This window comes from Poromitra crassiceps (genome assembly GCF_964638095.1).
Source record: "Poromitra crassiceps genome assembly, chromosome: 13".
In the NCBI taxonomy this organism is placed as follows: domain Eukaryota; kingdom Metazoa; phylum Chordata; class Actinopteri; order Beryciformes; family Melamphaidae; genus Poromitra; species Poromitra crassiceps.
Genome location: NC_139644.1, coordinates 24,118,869 through 24,134,710, shown reverse-complemented (window position 1 = coordinate 24,134,710; position 15,842 = coordinate 24,118,869). Strand labels below are relative to the sequence as shown.

The window sequence follows — 15,842 nt, the reverse complement described above, 5'->3', positions numbered from 1 at the left end:
GTGGAAAAGTGAACAAAAATGGCCATCCCCTGTCTCCCTCTCGCTCTCCAGTCTCTATTCTATTCTCTCTATCCTCTTCCCAATATCAGTTTGTTTTTCGTTTGACATGACTACCTTCTACGTGTAATAAAGCCCTCTCTCCCTTCGCTGTGCCTATAGAGCTTTTAAACATTGATAGTAGCTGCAGAGAGCATGGCAGGCAGCCCGTATGGGAGAGTGTTGTTGACCTCAGGTGATGCAGAGCACCTGGCTCTCAGAGGAGACGCATGAGGATCGACTCACTGGGTTTCTACTCTGCTCTCAGACACACGTGAACAGACAGCAGCACTTCCTCCCACTGCTGATGGCTTCTTTTTCTTCTCACCACTCCCAGACGTGCCTTTGATCACCGCGTCTATTTTTACAGTCTTTCATTGTCACCAGCAACTGGCAGCAAGTAAAAACTACATAAAGAGACGTGTATTTTGCACTATGGAAATATGTGTGTGAAAGAAAGGGAAAAAAAACATATTTCTTAGGTGAGACCTACCTCAGATGTTTGACATCAGGCCTGTAAATTAGTAAGAGTATTTCCGTGGCTGTAACGTATGTATGTATGTTTGATTGCATTCTTAATGGCAATGGCTGTTTGAAGCTTAACACCCGGCACATCACAGCGGAATTAAAAGAATAGGCAAACACAGCATGTGCCTTATTTGGGATTTCCATCGTAGTCACAACACATTTAAGCATCATGGATTTTTTTTATTGGCACCCGCTTTTCCACTGATTGCTGATTTGATGTAGCTGGCATGCATGCAGCGACGTGCCTCTCTGTGTTCTGCAGCGCGCCGTAAAAAGGATGCCATGACTCTTTGTGCCCGCCTCCATTCTACTTCATTGCATTGTATCTCCATGGATGCATTTAGTCATACCTCATTTGGTTTGAGGACACAACATGCTCAATTACTGTGTCTGTTTTTGCTCTCATTAATTTTAATAATAATCATTGTCTGCTTCATTTTAAAATTAATTAATTATAGCTTACACAGTGGCCTACTACTTTTTTTTAATATATCATCACATGTGCTCTCTCCTGCTGCACAATATTATCAAGTGCGTCTCCTCTCATGTTTTGCTGACAAACGGAGATTTAGATCGTCGGGTCAAGAGGGGCACTGTTTGCTCTTGAGTTGCCCGAGTTGTACCGGTCCTATAGTTGTAGCCTCTGCAGGGAAGGAGTTATGACATCACTGATTATGTCACAATGTCGGTTACATAATCAGTGCGACACGGACACAATCCTTCAACTGAGCATGCAAACGCCAGCGACTGATGATATCATACCCATTGATGATGTCATGCCCCACAATCATCGAGTGGTGACCAGAGCGATGACATCATTGTTGACTGTTGAGTGGTGGCCAGTGGTGACTGATGATGTCATTCCCACTGATGATGTCAATCGGTACAGCAGCTCAGCTCGAGCCTCGGCAGGCATCAGAACAACATGCAGGATGGTGAGTGTGGAGACAGCCACCAAGCATGAGCAGATACTCCAGGAGATCGAGAGCACAGACACCTGATGATGTCATTCCCACTGATGATGTCAATCGGTACAGCAGCTCAGCTCGAGCCTCGGCAGGCATCAGAACAACATGCAGGATGGTGAGTGTGGAGACAGCCACCAAGCATGAGCAGATACTCCAGGAGATCGAGAGCATAGACACCATCTGTATCGGGCTGATGGCCGTTGTATGACGGGCGTGGCCTATTAAGGGAGAAGCTGGATGGGGCGGATCAGGACCATGACCGAGAGATCGAGAAGATGTGCAACCATCACTTCCAGGGCTTCATCGACTCAGAGCTGCTCAAAGTGTGAGGAGAAACCCAGAAACTGAAGAGTCAGGTGACTGAGACCAACCAACACCTTCAGGATGACGGCAAAGGGCTCATCAGCTCCATGGAAGAGCTGAGCCAGTGTTGAGTGCAGCAGAGGAACCAATGTTCCTCTGCTGTACCTGACTCTCAACTATGTAAATGCAAAGCAGATAGTTTACTCTTTAAATAAATATTACATTGAAAAGATTGAGAGAAGATTAAATAATCCTTAATTATTACAACATTTCTGCTTAAAGGGGGTGAAAAGTGGAGGGCCAAAAAGACCATTTTGCCCATCTACTTTTCAAAGTGAGGTGGCATCTGCCTAACTTGCCTAATGGGTGCAGGTGCAGGTGCAAGCCTGTGACTTAGGTCTTGTTAGATATGAGGCTGGCTTATATACAGTATATATGTTTACTGCAGCCTACATATTGTAATTTTTTTACAGGAACTACAGTTATTCAAACAAGGCCAGACTTGTCAGCAGACATGTCAGTGCCGTGTTCTCACATGCCTTTTATCATAGTTGCCGTAGCTGTCATTATCAAGCACATTTTTCATTTGACAGCGCCATTTCATTTCTCTTCCCCCAGATTAAGTGATAAGAGTTTGAAAGTGGTTTTGGCATGCAGATGATGGACGAGAAGAGCAAATAAGCCCCGCAGCTCTATGCACTTCAGACAGTGTCTGGAAGTAAAATTGAACACAGAGGTTACGTCTCCCCTGGAGATGAAAGCAGACAGTCTTCATTTTGTCTGGGAAACATTTTATATAAAACCAATGTTGCTTTAAACTATTGAATGTGATGCTGATCATAAAATTAGGAAATGCAAAATAAGAACACCATTGTTTTCTGTCTGACAATGAGAAAGGAAATTAAGGGAGGAATATTTATAATATAACAGAAATCAAACTTCACAAAAATTATTATGGGTGGTGCTGATAACCAATAGAGGACAAATTCATATTCATGTCGGTGATTGTGCAGCTCAATCCATTTCACCATTATTACATGTGGATGATGTGAATTATAATAATTTTCCCAGGGTAATTGTTGGTTAAAATCGTAACCCATTGAGCCTCCTTCAATTCAAGCTACTGTGGCACAGTAGCATGAAGGCCATGTTATGTAGAAAGGGCAAACCTGCAAAGAAATTATATTGGAGCACTGACTAGCTCAAAGTGAGACCACGGGTGCCATGCAAGATTCTGCAGGGGATAATGGGGGGGATTTAGAGCCCCCCATAATAATAATAATAATAATAATAATAATAATAATAAATATAGCCACAAGCGGCAATGGCAGGGGTTTAAGCCTTGCGCAAATTGAACACCTAATAGTCCTTGAGGCAAATTTGTAGAGCACATTCAGGTGAATGTGTGGAAAAAATTTGTTTGAAAATTGGAGAAACAGCCTGGGAGTTACAAATGGGTGTGAAGTTACAGCATATTTTATGTTAGGCCATGCCCACTAGTTACGTCTGCGGCTACGTCCCCTTTTGGTCAAATCGTGAAATAGCATGCCAGAAATGCCATTAGACATCTCCAAAATATGGCAATCACATGAAGAGTTTGACTTTAAGAACTTTTTACCCCAGTGTCATTAGGCTTATTAGGATAGGAGCTGAATGCATTGTTTTTGTTTGGTTGTTTGTCCAATGGTTTTGTTTGTTCTTGGATTATTGTGTATCTTATGCAGTTTTCTTGTTTTGTTTTGTTGTGTTTTGATGTTCTTTGTGGGGGATATGGGATATGGGGTATGATAGTCCATGTATGTTATGTAAATACCTCATGTTCTTTCTTAAAGATAATTAAAAAAAAGAAAAGAAATGCCATTCCAGATGAGGCTGAGAAGTTTGCAACCGAGTAGGCGAATGGACTTGATTTACCGTCATTACATGCTTACACCATAGACCCCGCCCACTTTCACCAATGATGACAAAACTTCTGATTTTGACTAGGACATCCTCCTTGATATATCTGCCACGTTTCACGATCATTGGACAAACCGGTGCGGAGTTATGGCCTTTTTTGTGTTAGGCCATGCCCATTTCTGGCGTTTATGGCGCCCCCTTTTGGTCGAATTGCACAAGGTTTGACAGACATGGTCTGTGATGATCTCCAAAGACCTCTAGCAAGTTTCGTGAAGATTTGTTAATCGGTCATGAAGATATGACAATTTAGCGGAGAGGCCACGCCCTCTCACAACTTTAACGATTAATATCTCCGAAACGAAAGTAGTTTTCAAGAATCCAAAATTCAGGATTGTAGAGCTTGGTCCATAGATGCTTCCTGGCGATTTTGGTGGATATTGGTCAAACGGTCTAGGAGGAGATGTCAAAAATGTGTTTTCCAAACTTTTCAAAATGTCTCAAAATTTTTCCAGACGGGTTTAAGGGTCCTTGAGGCAAATTTGTAGAGCAGGTCTGGGAAAAAAAAGTTTGAAAATCGGACAAACGGCGTGGAAGTTATGGCCTTTAACGTAAAACCTTCAATTATAGCGCCACCTTCAAGCCAATTCGAAAAGTCTTTCTTGAGCAGCTACCAGCCACCAATATCTGTCATTGTGCCAAATTTCAGGTCTCTGTCATTTACCAACTCACGGGAATTTGCGTTGAGGCAGATGAACAAGAACGGGAATAATAAACCAGCACAAAAACAATAGGGTTTCAGCCCCTTCGGGGCTTGAACCCCTAATAATAATAATAATAATAAAACTTTATACAATTTGACATATATTCAAAGACTTTGTGGAGTCATATGTATCTATATCTATATCTATATATATATACATATAAATTTGGCAATGTGGACTCTGTTTGTCTGGCTGTCTGTTTCAAGAATTTTGTCCGGCCACAGCTATGCCGTTTTATGTGCGATCGGGCTAAAACTTTCAGGTGGTGTAATGAGCACCACTGCGGGTGACCTGACGGAGCCAGATTTGTTAAATTAGGGCAGACTAATTGCCCTAAGGCTGATTGCCCTAAGGCTGAGGCTCTAGTTCAGTGATGATGTAATCAGTGATGATGTCATCAGTGATGTCATACATAGGCATCGTTAGTGTGGGCATCGTGACATTATTGTGACATCATTGACGATGTCATCAGTGACACACACACACAAACACACACACACACACACACACATTAGAGAGACTGAGTGAGAGGGAGAGAGAGGAGAGGGAGAAAGAGAGGGGGAGAGAGACTGAGGGAGAGGGAGAGAGAGGAGAAGGAGAGAGACTGAGGTCGGGTTCACACCAGAAAGTCCGGGTCCTTGGTTCGGGCCAGAGAAGAGGATGATACATTGTTTCGTTTTTCAGCTGGTTCGGTTTGCGTTCACAAGGCCAAAATCCACTAGTCCTGCCCACACGAACCAAAGTCACTTGGGCAGAAATCTCGTTCTATTATCCACATTATTTTTGTGAGGCTCCGCTGTAAAATAATTCTGTGAGCAATATCTGGACTAGAACGTGAGCAGCTGTGTGTTTACGCTTGTTGGCTTGACGCTGCCTGGATACTACTCTGCACTGTATGAGCGAGAAGCGCCTGGCTAGAGGGGTAATCTGCACTGCAGCGCGTGCCTCCCGGTGCCTCCTCGCATCGCATTTCCTTGTTGAACTCCGACGTTAAAAGTTTGCTCGTTACAAAATAACACTAGTTTTGGGAATGTAGCCTAATAATGTCTTCTATCACATCCGCTAACCTGTTGCTCGTTGAACAAGTCGGCATTTATCAGCTCAGCTGCACCGTTTACAGACGGGTACATTAGACGGGCTGTGTTGTGTCAAGCTAGACGTAACGGGGGAAGAGGACAGCAGAAGGAAGCATCATGGTGCATCATGGCCGCCAAAAATAAGGTGGATTGGCCATACAATTTGTCGGGGCAAAAGCAAACAAACCCTGCCCCACTAGTCATTTGTGTCTGTTTGTGATGTCGCTGGTAACGAGACAAGATAAGCTAGCTAACTGCTACAGCTAGCAAGCAGCTTCTTCTTCAGCGGGAGCTTCCAAAACAGGAAATAACAAAAAAAATAAACACAAAAAACCACGTGCTTCCTCCGACTAGTCCGGGTGGGGTTCACACCAGAAATGGGCCGCTCCAGAGTTCGCTTGAGAGCGGACCGAGACCACCTCTCACAGGCGAACCAGAGCGCGGTTTTTAGTCCGCACCAGAGTTCGAGTAGGAGCGTTCACACCGACCCTATGGACCGTACTAAAGGGGAAAGGTCCGATAGACCGGACTAAACAAGGCTGGTGTGAACCCGCCCTCAGAGGGAGAGGAGAGGGAGAAAGACTGAGGGAGAGGGAGAGAGAGGGGGAGAGACTGAGGGAGAGAGAGAGAGAGACTGAGGGAGAGAGAGAGGGAGACATTGCTCGTGCGCCAATAGGGCAGGCGAGGCGAGACGATTGACTTTTGACCTCAATGGTGCAGCATTTTAACTTCACAGGATTTTGAAAGCTCTTATAAACAACATTCAATATATTTCACTTTAAAAATGTCCCGTATTTTCTACTTTTTAATCAAGTGAGCAGGCATCACAAACTCACACCTGTCACATTGTCATTATTGTAACTCAAAATCTATTCACAACTATCAGATTATTCCCTCATTCCTATTAGTGGATTGGATTCACACTCAAATTGTCTACCTACAACTTTGCTAAGGAGCTGAAAGGCTGTAGCATTCATGTCCCTTTGATATAACCGTCAGCAAACCATCAAGCGTCCGAAATGCTCTGAAGCTCAAGCTACAGGTACATCGTGTGAAAAATTATTTTTGAGCAGTAGACGCCATGAACACAGTGTCGTTATTTTATTGTCAGATCAGAACTATATCAAAAGTGGAACAGCTGTAGACTAGCCCACTAAGTAGCCTATCAAAACCCTGTGTGTGTAGGATCCTGCGGTTCAGCCCCACTCCCACAGCCCAGCCACTCTTACTGTTAGCTCTGTTGTGAAGTACGAGTAGTAAATGCTTAAGACATAGATGTTTCCCTGTGATCATAGCCTCTCAAAGGGCTTCTCTGTATTGTTTTGCTCAAATGGCCTTTCTCTTCGTTGCCCTGTGAACAATCCATTACTTGGTCAAATACACAGTTTTAGAAGAGAAGACAAACATCCATATTTAATGATATTGTTTGTTTCAATCCCTCTTTCTCTCTAGAGCGCCATCTCAGCTAGTTTGCTATGGCAGATCGTTCAGCTCAGACTGCATATTTTTGTGGGTCAATCTGTGAAATTTCTTTGTCTGCGAAGATCCTTTAATGTGATCGAGCGACCAACCTGTTAAAGTCAAGAGTGTGAGGACTGGCTCACAAATCTCACTGGAGATGTGTTACAGCCTGGAGATTCAGTGTTCTTTGCCTATATTACATACGACATGATATAGCACATGGAAAAATGAAGTTTTATGATACAAAAAATTGCTAACATGTATTTTATGCTACATCTTAGAAGGCAAGGAAAGTTTATTTGTATAGCACGTTACATACACAGAGGCAATGCTTTACATAAAATGGATAAAAGGAAGAGAGCAGAGTGTTACAAGTTAAAAATATAAGATCCAAATGGTCACAGTGCAAAATTACTAACATATTTTTACTTTGTGAGTGAAATCAGCATAAGAATTGGCGCTATTGTGAACGGACTCTGTATTTTATACCGATTTACTTATTAACACGTTCAGTGCCAGCGACGCCATATGGCGTCATTAGAAATTTACCGTACAGTGCCAGCGACGCCAAATGGCGTCATAACTCCAAATTGTTTTTTTGACGGGGGGGTGTCGATCTAAGCTTCTTACGTCGCCTCTAACAATATTGTAGCTATTGGAGGTCGATAACCTATTTTACAAACCCATTAGGTGGCGACAGCACTCTCCTGATCAGAGAAAAAGGAGCCAAACACACAGAAATAGTCACTGGGCAAAATGAGGAAATCGCATCGCATCCGTCCGTATGCATCGACGTGCCTCCATAAACGAGCACAACGCCAGCTGTGCCCCCAGCAGCAGCATCCGCTGTCACAACTGAGCACTTCCATGTACGCTGCAACAGCACATTCACATAATCAGCATTATTATTCCGAACTGGAAGCATGCCAGCCCGTGACAAACACACGCGGAACCAAAAAGCTGAATGTCGCGCACCATTCACTGTGTGTGCGCAGCAAACTCAGCAGAGACTGAGAGCCACCAGACACATAAGACACACCCAGGAGGCGTGTGCAGTTGAGGGGGGGGGGGGGGGGGGAGCACGGAGAGCAGCAGAGCAGCATACACTTCACCCAGACAGACCCAGACATCAGAAAATTCGCTTCAGAGTCAGAGATGTGCTTGAAATGTTTAATTTCACAAAAGGCTCATTATCTCAGCTCGTAGAAAAAAAGGTATGTTTTTCGTTCAATCAGGCTATCTTCTCCGGCTCATAACTAAAGAACGGAAAATGGGATCAATAAACTTTTTTTTGCAGGTGATAGAAGAGAGTCTCATCGTTATTTGTGCGTGTTCAGTGTTTACATAGTAATTATTAAAAAAATTATATGACTGTTTTAAAATGCATTGCGGCCTATGTGGCACAGCAAGCAACCTTTTGCCCAAGGGCCGTGGCACTGAAAGTGTTAAATTCCCTCTTTTTCCTAAATCTACTTTGGATCAATCTAAGTCACAGAATACTTTCTCTTGGTTACCTCAGTTCAAACATCACTGCTAAATTGCAGATGCAATTGTTAGAAATTTGGTTCCAAGCCTCTGCCAAACTCTTAGTTCATCTTTCAGAACCTCATTGCGCAAAGGTTGGCTGGTGATACACTAGGAAAAATACCGTGCCCACAGAAGTCGAGACTTGTTAAATTGCAGGGGTATTCAGAGCATTCAGATTGCCCGTAAAGTAGCGATTTTTACAGGAACCCACCAAAGACATTGCTCGGTAGACAACCACAGGCTTAAATAAAGGGATCAAGTACTATAATTACACTCTGAGGCAAAATATTTGCTGAGAAATAGCATACAACCAGGCACCAACATTTTAATTGTCTTGACACATTGACGATAGGTTCAATATAAAACTGGGGCGAATGCATTTCAATTGAACCATCATTATTAGTATTAGCATGGGAATAGTACCAGTAGTGTGTGTGTGGTACAACAGTGTACATATCTGATATATGTTATGGCATTATAACTTATTTGAGAACTATAAGGAACAAATTCCGCATGAAAGAAGTGTTTTGCTACTCAGTACTGTTTCCATTCAGTGTTGGTAAAGCTGCATCTACAGTATATTAGCAATGTTAAAATGAAATTTTGAACAGGAAAGGATGTTAATTATGCACTGGCACAGCAATAGCACAACTACAATATTATGAAATTGAAGGTGCTTTGATAAAAAAAAAAAAAAAAAAGACGAACATGCAATATTAGTATTTAAATCAGTTCATAACCATATTGGGAAGAAAAGTTGTCATGTCCCGATATTTTTTCTATGTAAAAAAAGGCGATGTGCTATTTTTTTTTGCTTTTATTGTGAAATGTAATTATTATAATTATTGTACCTCAATTGACACAATAAGCTCCAACCTGCTGTTTTATGCCCAAACCTGTTATCATCCCAGACAATGGAATTGTTTATGTGCTAGGAGGCAAGGAGGGGAACCCACAAGTCAATTTTAATAGTAATGGTGGAACATCCAAAAGGTCATATGAAGCTGTTCTTTATTTTCTAGTTTAAAGGGCATGCGATGTAGGGCATGAAGGGCATATAAGCAAGGGATAAAGTGGCCTACACATTGGCCTAGATGTAACAGGTTAAGCCCCAGCTGTGATATGTAATCAGTACAATTTGAGGGAGTATTCCACAGAAAACTCAACAATTTTTGAGGCAGCAAAGGTCAAAGACAGTGATTCCAGCTAACTGATGTCATGTGCCAGGTCTGCACAACTGTTCACACCGCGCGCTGCGCAGCTCAGCCTTCAGAGCAACTTTGACTCTCTAGCAGACTAATTGCTGTAAAATAGAAGTGACCTGATAATTGAATGCCGCTCATATCAATCCATGGCATATTTATCTTTAATTGGGTGCAATGGAGTTGTAGGCCCTGAACTGCTTTGATTGACATTTCCTTCACATTTTTATTCACAGGATCTCACAAGAAAACACTGCTGCCTATATGTGGGTAATAACCCCACTGTCTCCAAAAGCATAACAATGGCAATTTTTTCCTTTAACCAGACAGATCTTGACAGATTTAAAAATATTCATATTTACATTTTTTGAAGTGGAACAGCAAGGCTATTTCAGAATGAATTCTGAATTTGTTGATCTGTCTCGATGGCTTTTCTTCTATGATTATGAAACTCATTGACAGGTGCGGTCTATCCTCAGAAATAACTATAGGAACAGGAAAATGATGCTGAGCACAACTCTTAGCTTTGGCATGACTCTTCCACAATAGGGAAGATAGAACGTTTAGCCTGTGAATGAGTGCCTGTTTGGTAAGTACAACTGATGAAATTGGTCTGGGGACGTGTTTTTAATCACTATAGCGAAACATGCATAATCAAAATGACAGGCAGAGGCTACTGCAAGCAAGGACCTTCATAATAACAGCGTGGAATATAATATCTTGGTATAATTTCTTAGAATCTGGGCACCCAGTCTATCAGTCTGACGACTAATAAGACTCTGGGACATACGGCCAATATTTCGGGGGTTTCCGGGGTAGAGCGGATGTCCGCGCTAAGACTTGGGCTTTCCGTGAGCCGTGGTCATTGTTTACAGTCCAATTGGCAATGCAGTTGGAGCAGATCAATCGATTCCTGTTTGTAGGTATTTTAGGTCCAGGTGACATTTTTGCTAATCTCTATAAACAGATAACTATACAGTATATGAGACATTGTCGGATGTAACGACAGAAGCGGAAGTCCTGGCGTGGACGTTCACTATACTGTATATTATACTAAATATTGTCTGTCTGTCCCAGTGTCGAATTACTCGTCAGACTGATAGACTCTGGTTTCCAGATTGCCTTTCTTAATAACCTGTACTGCTGTAATATTTTGTTGCAAATGTTTTTGTCAGTTTTCATTCTATGGGCCATTTTTCTCAATTTGACTTCTAGACCTTTAGAAAATTTATCCTGTTTTATTTAATGTGTTGACTCTGTGTGAGAGCTATTAGGCAAAAGTAGTTTGAAGTAGTTTAAAGCCAATCAATCTCTTCCCATACCAAGAGGTTGTTTATTCGGTGATGTTTGTTCCACTGTTCAAGCATTGAGTGTCTTTCAGGTGTTATATTTTCACTGAGACCCAAATCCCAAATCCAATCATATATTGTCCTGTGGATTCATTTAATTCTTTCATTTCTGACAAAGACCTTTCAGCTTACTGATAGCGAGGAGACAAAGGTGTCAAGATAGATATCTTCAAAATAATATATCCTATTTCAAGATACTCAAATGTTTACAATCTCCTGTTCTTTCTCAGTGGAGATGACACAGCTAAATGTTTTGACACATAATGAGAAGCAATATCAGTGTCAGCACAGCTGTTAATTATTTTGTTCTCTAGGCATTGCCCCTGGGGTGGTATTATAGAATGCTACTCTTCAGCATATTTAGGCCAGTTTATGTTAATTTAAACAAAAAAGTAACAACTAGCTTACTTGTTGTACTAGTTGCTTGCCAACTCCAAGGGTCTTGGCAAATAATGTATTAAAATCAAATCACCAATAATAGCTTACTACTACAACTTAACTAGCGTTACTGCATAAGAGCAATGTCTACTCTCCTATTATTACATCATCAACTAGAAGTGCACTCTGTGAGCACAGAACTCCACCAAGGCCAGCAGTGTGCTATCATATGCAGATTCTGTGAGTCAGATCAGATCCACTCCCAAATTGAATGCGTTCTTGCATGGCCCATGCTACACCCTTTCATGAAAATCAGTCTGGTAGTTTTTCCATAATCCTGCTAACAGCCGCTAACAAACAGACACACAAACAGATAGACAAACAAACAGACAGACAGACAGACAGACACACAGACAGATAGACACACAAACAGATAAACACACAAACAGATAGACAAACAAACAGACAGACAGACAGACAGACAGACAGACAGACAGACAGACAACTCTGAAAACGCAACTTCTTTGCCAGAGGTCAAAAAGGGCCTTTCTGTGTGGAGTTTGCATGTTCTCCCCGTGCTCCCCTGGGGTTTCCTCCAGAGAGGACCCCCCGCTAAAAACATGTGAAAAAAAATCAGACAAGTTACTGTATTGTCATAAAATGACACGGGAGAAATGAATCCTCTACTGCAAGTTTCCACAACACTTCCACAAGTAAGAGTCATTTGAAACAGAAAAGAACAATACCAATGCAGCTGAATGGAAACATAGGGCAGGAGCAGTATCTTACGTTCATGTGCAGTTCATTGAGGACCTAATGAAAATACTACAGGCTCATACCTGTACTGTGGATGCTTGTCCTTCTGGCAAATATAAAAAATATTGTGGTCCAGAATGATTATCACCTTTTATTACTCAAGCAAGGGAACGTATGTACAATTCTGACCTCTCACTACTACAATAAGGTGGTGGCGCAGCACACAATTGCTCAATGCAGGCGAGGGAGCGAAGCTCGCGAGGCAGGCTAGAAACAAGCACGCAATATTTCGAGGGAGGTTATTATACCTCTACAGTGTATGAGCGAAAAAATAAACAATACAACTTAAATCTAGCTGTTGAGTCCGTCAGTTGTTTGTGTGTGTGTGCGTGCGTGCGCTGTATGAGTTTAATTCTTCTTCTATGGTGTTTTACAGGAGTTGGCATCCTTTATGTTGCATTACCGCCTCCTTCTGGATTCATCCATCCACTGTTTCCCTACATTCTGTACCTCTTGCCCTTGTGCACCCACTCCTTTTCATTGTTAGCCTTGTGTGCATTTTCTAGCTGTCATCTAAAATTGCCAAAAGGAACAACAATGATACAGCTTGACAGATATTCAGAGCCTCCGTCCTCAAAGGTCTCAGGGCCTTCAAACACAGCTCATTCCAGCTGAGATAGAGGCAGATCAGCTGAGATAGAGGAAGATCAGCTGAGATAGTGGAAGATTGGGTGCGGAGGAGTGTGTGTGCAACCCCCAGCATGTGGCTCCCTGTCATGGTCAGGCCGAATGACAGCTAGACGTCACTCAGCTTGCATGAGATACCTCTCAGGCCAAGAAACACGCACTGAAGACACTGCAGGAGGAAGTCATATCAAAACATTGCATGGGGAAGTGTCGGGTTTTGCTATCTAATTATTTAAGTAAAACGGCTGTTTAGGTCCAGTCCTGGAAAGGGACTGTTATGTTTTATTTTAGGTAATGGGAAGATTAAGGCAAGTCTAGTTGAGTCTGTGCCAAGAGTTGAGACAACATATTCATTCGGCACACAATTGCTCAACTGCAGTTCAGGAGGTGAGCTGCGCGGCAGTCGAGCTGCGTATGCGAGCCCACATCTGTGAGACCGCGAAATAGGAAAGAAATGAGCGATGAGGAGGAGGAGGAGGGGAAGGCGGAAGAGGACGAGGCATGCAGGCTAGAAAGGAGCACGCTCTGTTTCTAGTTTTAAATCCATCCCTTTAGAGCTTGAACATTTGATGAAATGCTGAAGTCATGTGTGATTCTCTTATATGTTGTAGTTCCATGAAGAGCTGCTCTATCCACAGCACGCCCTCTACAGACATTTAAATGAATAGCTCTTTCATTTAAAAAAAAAGGCTGTTTTAGAGGCTGTTATGGTTGGAACATCAGATTGCACTGAACATCTGGTGTGAGAATAACAGGGAACTATCATGGGTGCAGTAAATTGCTAAATACTAATCCAATCAACATAATACATGTCAGATTTGATTACTAGCATGTCAGAGACATCAAAAACACAGCCAAGGTTAATAAAATTAACATTCAATGTGTACAAACACAGTATATTTAGAAATGTTAATTGCTTCTGAACAGTTGACGTCATATACCATGCTCGCCTTAAAGGGGGTCTTTGTAAATTACCCCACAAAGGAGGCTAATAGCCCCCATCGAAGACCAAAAGTCCAGGCACTTGGGCCCAGGAACTCTGGAATTTAAGCACTTTCCACTAAACATCATCCCTGACGACTAATTTACATTTTGCTTGTCATCATTAAACATGGCAGATGATGCTGCTGTGAATCGTACAGTATAGCGTTTGTGTTAACATGAGTTTTAATTACTTTGTGGGAAGTTTCAAAAAAGAGAAGAAGGTTCCAGGATGTGGCCAACATCAAGACAACATCGCTGCACAGGCAACGATTAAAGGCACGCAGGCAAAGGCACCTTTTTCCTTTAACGTTTGTTCTTTTGCTCCCCGTGTGTCCAACTTGCAAAATAAATGATAGTACAGTAATTTGGGCATTTTATAGACAGCTAAATAAGGCCAGTATCGGTCTTAATATACAAAATGTTTAAAACTGGTAACAGTTTTATATAAGCAGAAGCATGTGGCAGACCAGCCTCATAAGGGCAGAATTAGCCTGCACATACATCTTTACAAAAGGTTCACCTGACTCCCACAGTGAATTAAGAATCAATCAACTGTCCTTTCACCCTGTTGCCTGTGACGGATAGATGGGCAATAGAGAAAGTATAGCAGAAAGACAGGTGCAGGTCTAATGTTTAAAAATGCAATCCAACTCATTACAATTAGAGATGCTGCGATCCGATCATGTGATCGGATATCGGCGCGATATCAGCCAAAAAACATGGATCGGATCGGATTCCAGCGAAAATGACCGATCCAAGGCTCCGATATAAGCACTCCATTCCATGACTCCGCTCCAGGATTTCTATCCAGCATGCAGCAGCAGCAGCAGCACACAGAGGCCACGTGATCACAAGTTACAACAGGGCTTCTAGTAGCAGGCAGCTAGCCAACTGTTATCACCGTAGCACTACACGGAACACGGAACACGGCAACGGCATAGAGAGCGAGCGAAAAAACCCAACGATGTCTGCCGTGTGGGAATATTACACACTAGAAAGCGAAGGGGACCCTACAGCCAAATGCAAAACTTGCTTGGTTTCATTCCACCACTAAAAACTATCCCAGCCCGGGTTGTATTGGGGTCGAGTCGTGCTACTTTTCGTACCTGCCTCGTCGTGGTTCTATTCTGTGAACCCGGTACCATACGGTGACGTGAAAACATTGTTGACTACTGATTGGTCAGGCAGAATCGTGTTTACTCTGTCTACTGACTGTCATATGCAATGCTGCATACCAGTTTAGTGGGCTTACCTTCTCTTCTGTTATGTATATTTCCATCAGTCTTTTGTGTTGCTGCCTTCGCATCCGGTGAAATAAAATCGTGGCGGGTGTTCAATTGTCTGAGAGAGAAAAAAGTCCGCTGCTCAGGGAGAGCTCCTGTAGCTGAGTGCAGGCTGCAGCGCTCCGCTAGGCCGCAGCGGGTCTTTGGTGAAGCCGCGGTCTTGCCTGGTGAGAGGCCGCGGGGTACAGGCTTCACTATGTAGCGCCTGTTTGTGCTGTATCGGATCGAAATCGGTATCGAATCGGGTATCGAAATTTGATCGGAATCGGATCGGTTTTGAGGCTAAAATATCGGAATCGGATCGGAATTGAAAAATCTCGATCGCAGCATCTCTAATTACAATTCCATCCTTTATGTCATTTGGCCTCGTTTTGGCCTATGCCGACCAGTGGAAAGGGGAAGGGGGTTCTGAAACTAAGTTCAAGCAACAGGTTTGGACTTGCCAAAGCCTCTCTTTTGGGCTTATCTCAAGTAGCAATTTCAAATGTATCAGCCTGCAATGGGACCTTCCTGGATAAATAAATAAATAAATAAATAAATAAATAAATAAATAAATAAATAAATAAATAAATAAATAAATAAATAAATAAATAGACTGCAGAGAGAGAAAAATCTAACTGTTCCTGCTTCTCTCATTAAAGCAA

At 42.4% G+C, this 15,842-nt stretch overlaps 1 protein-coding gene and 1 pseudogene across 2 annotated transcripts in view; both read left to right on the top strand.

Annotated features, from left to right (window-relative positions):
• LOC310787809 (small ribosomal subunit protein uS7 pseudogene) overlaps positions 1-1,861 on the top strand; it is a 52,998-nt pseudogene extending 51,137 nt beyond the window's left edge. The window contains exon 2 of the transcript in view: positions 1,759-1,861. The product of the transcript in view is annotated as a small ribosomal subunit protein uS7 pseudogene (transcript). The remainder of the gene's footprint in view (positions 1-1,758) is intronic.
• The window catches only part of hs3st4 (heparan sulfate (glucosamine) 3-O-sulfotransferase 4), a gene marked incomplete at its 3' end in the record, with an annotated part of 107,611 nt that overhangs the window by 66,786 nt on the left and 24,983 nt on the right, over positions 1-15,842 (top strand). The window lies entirely within an intron of this gene.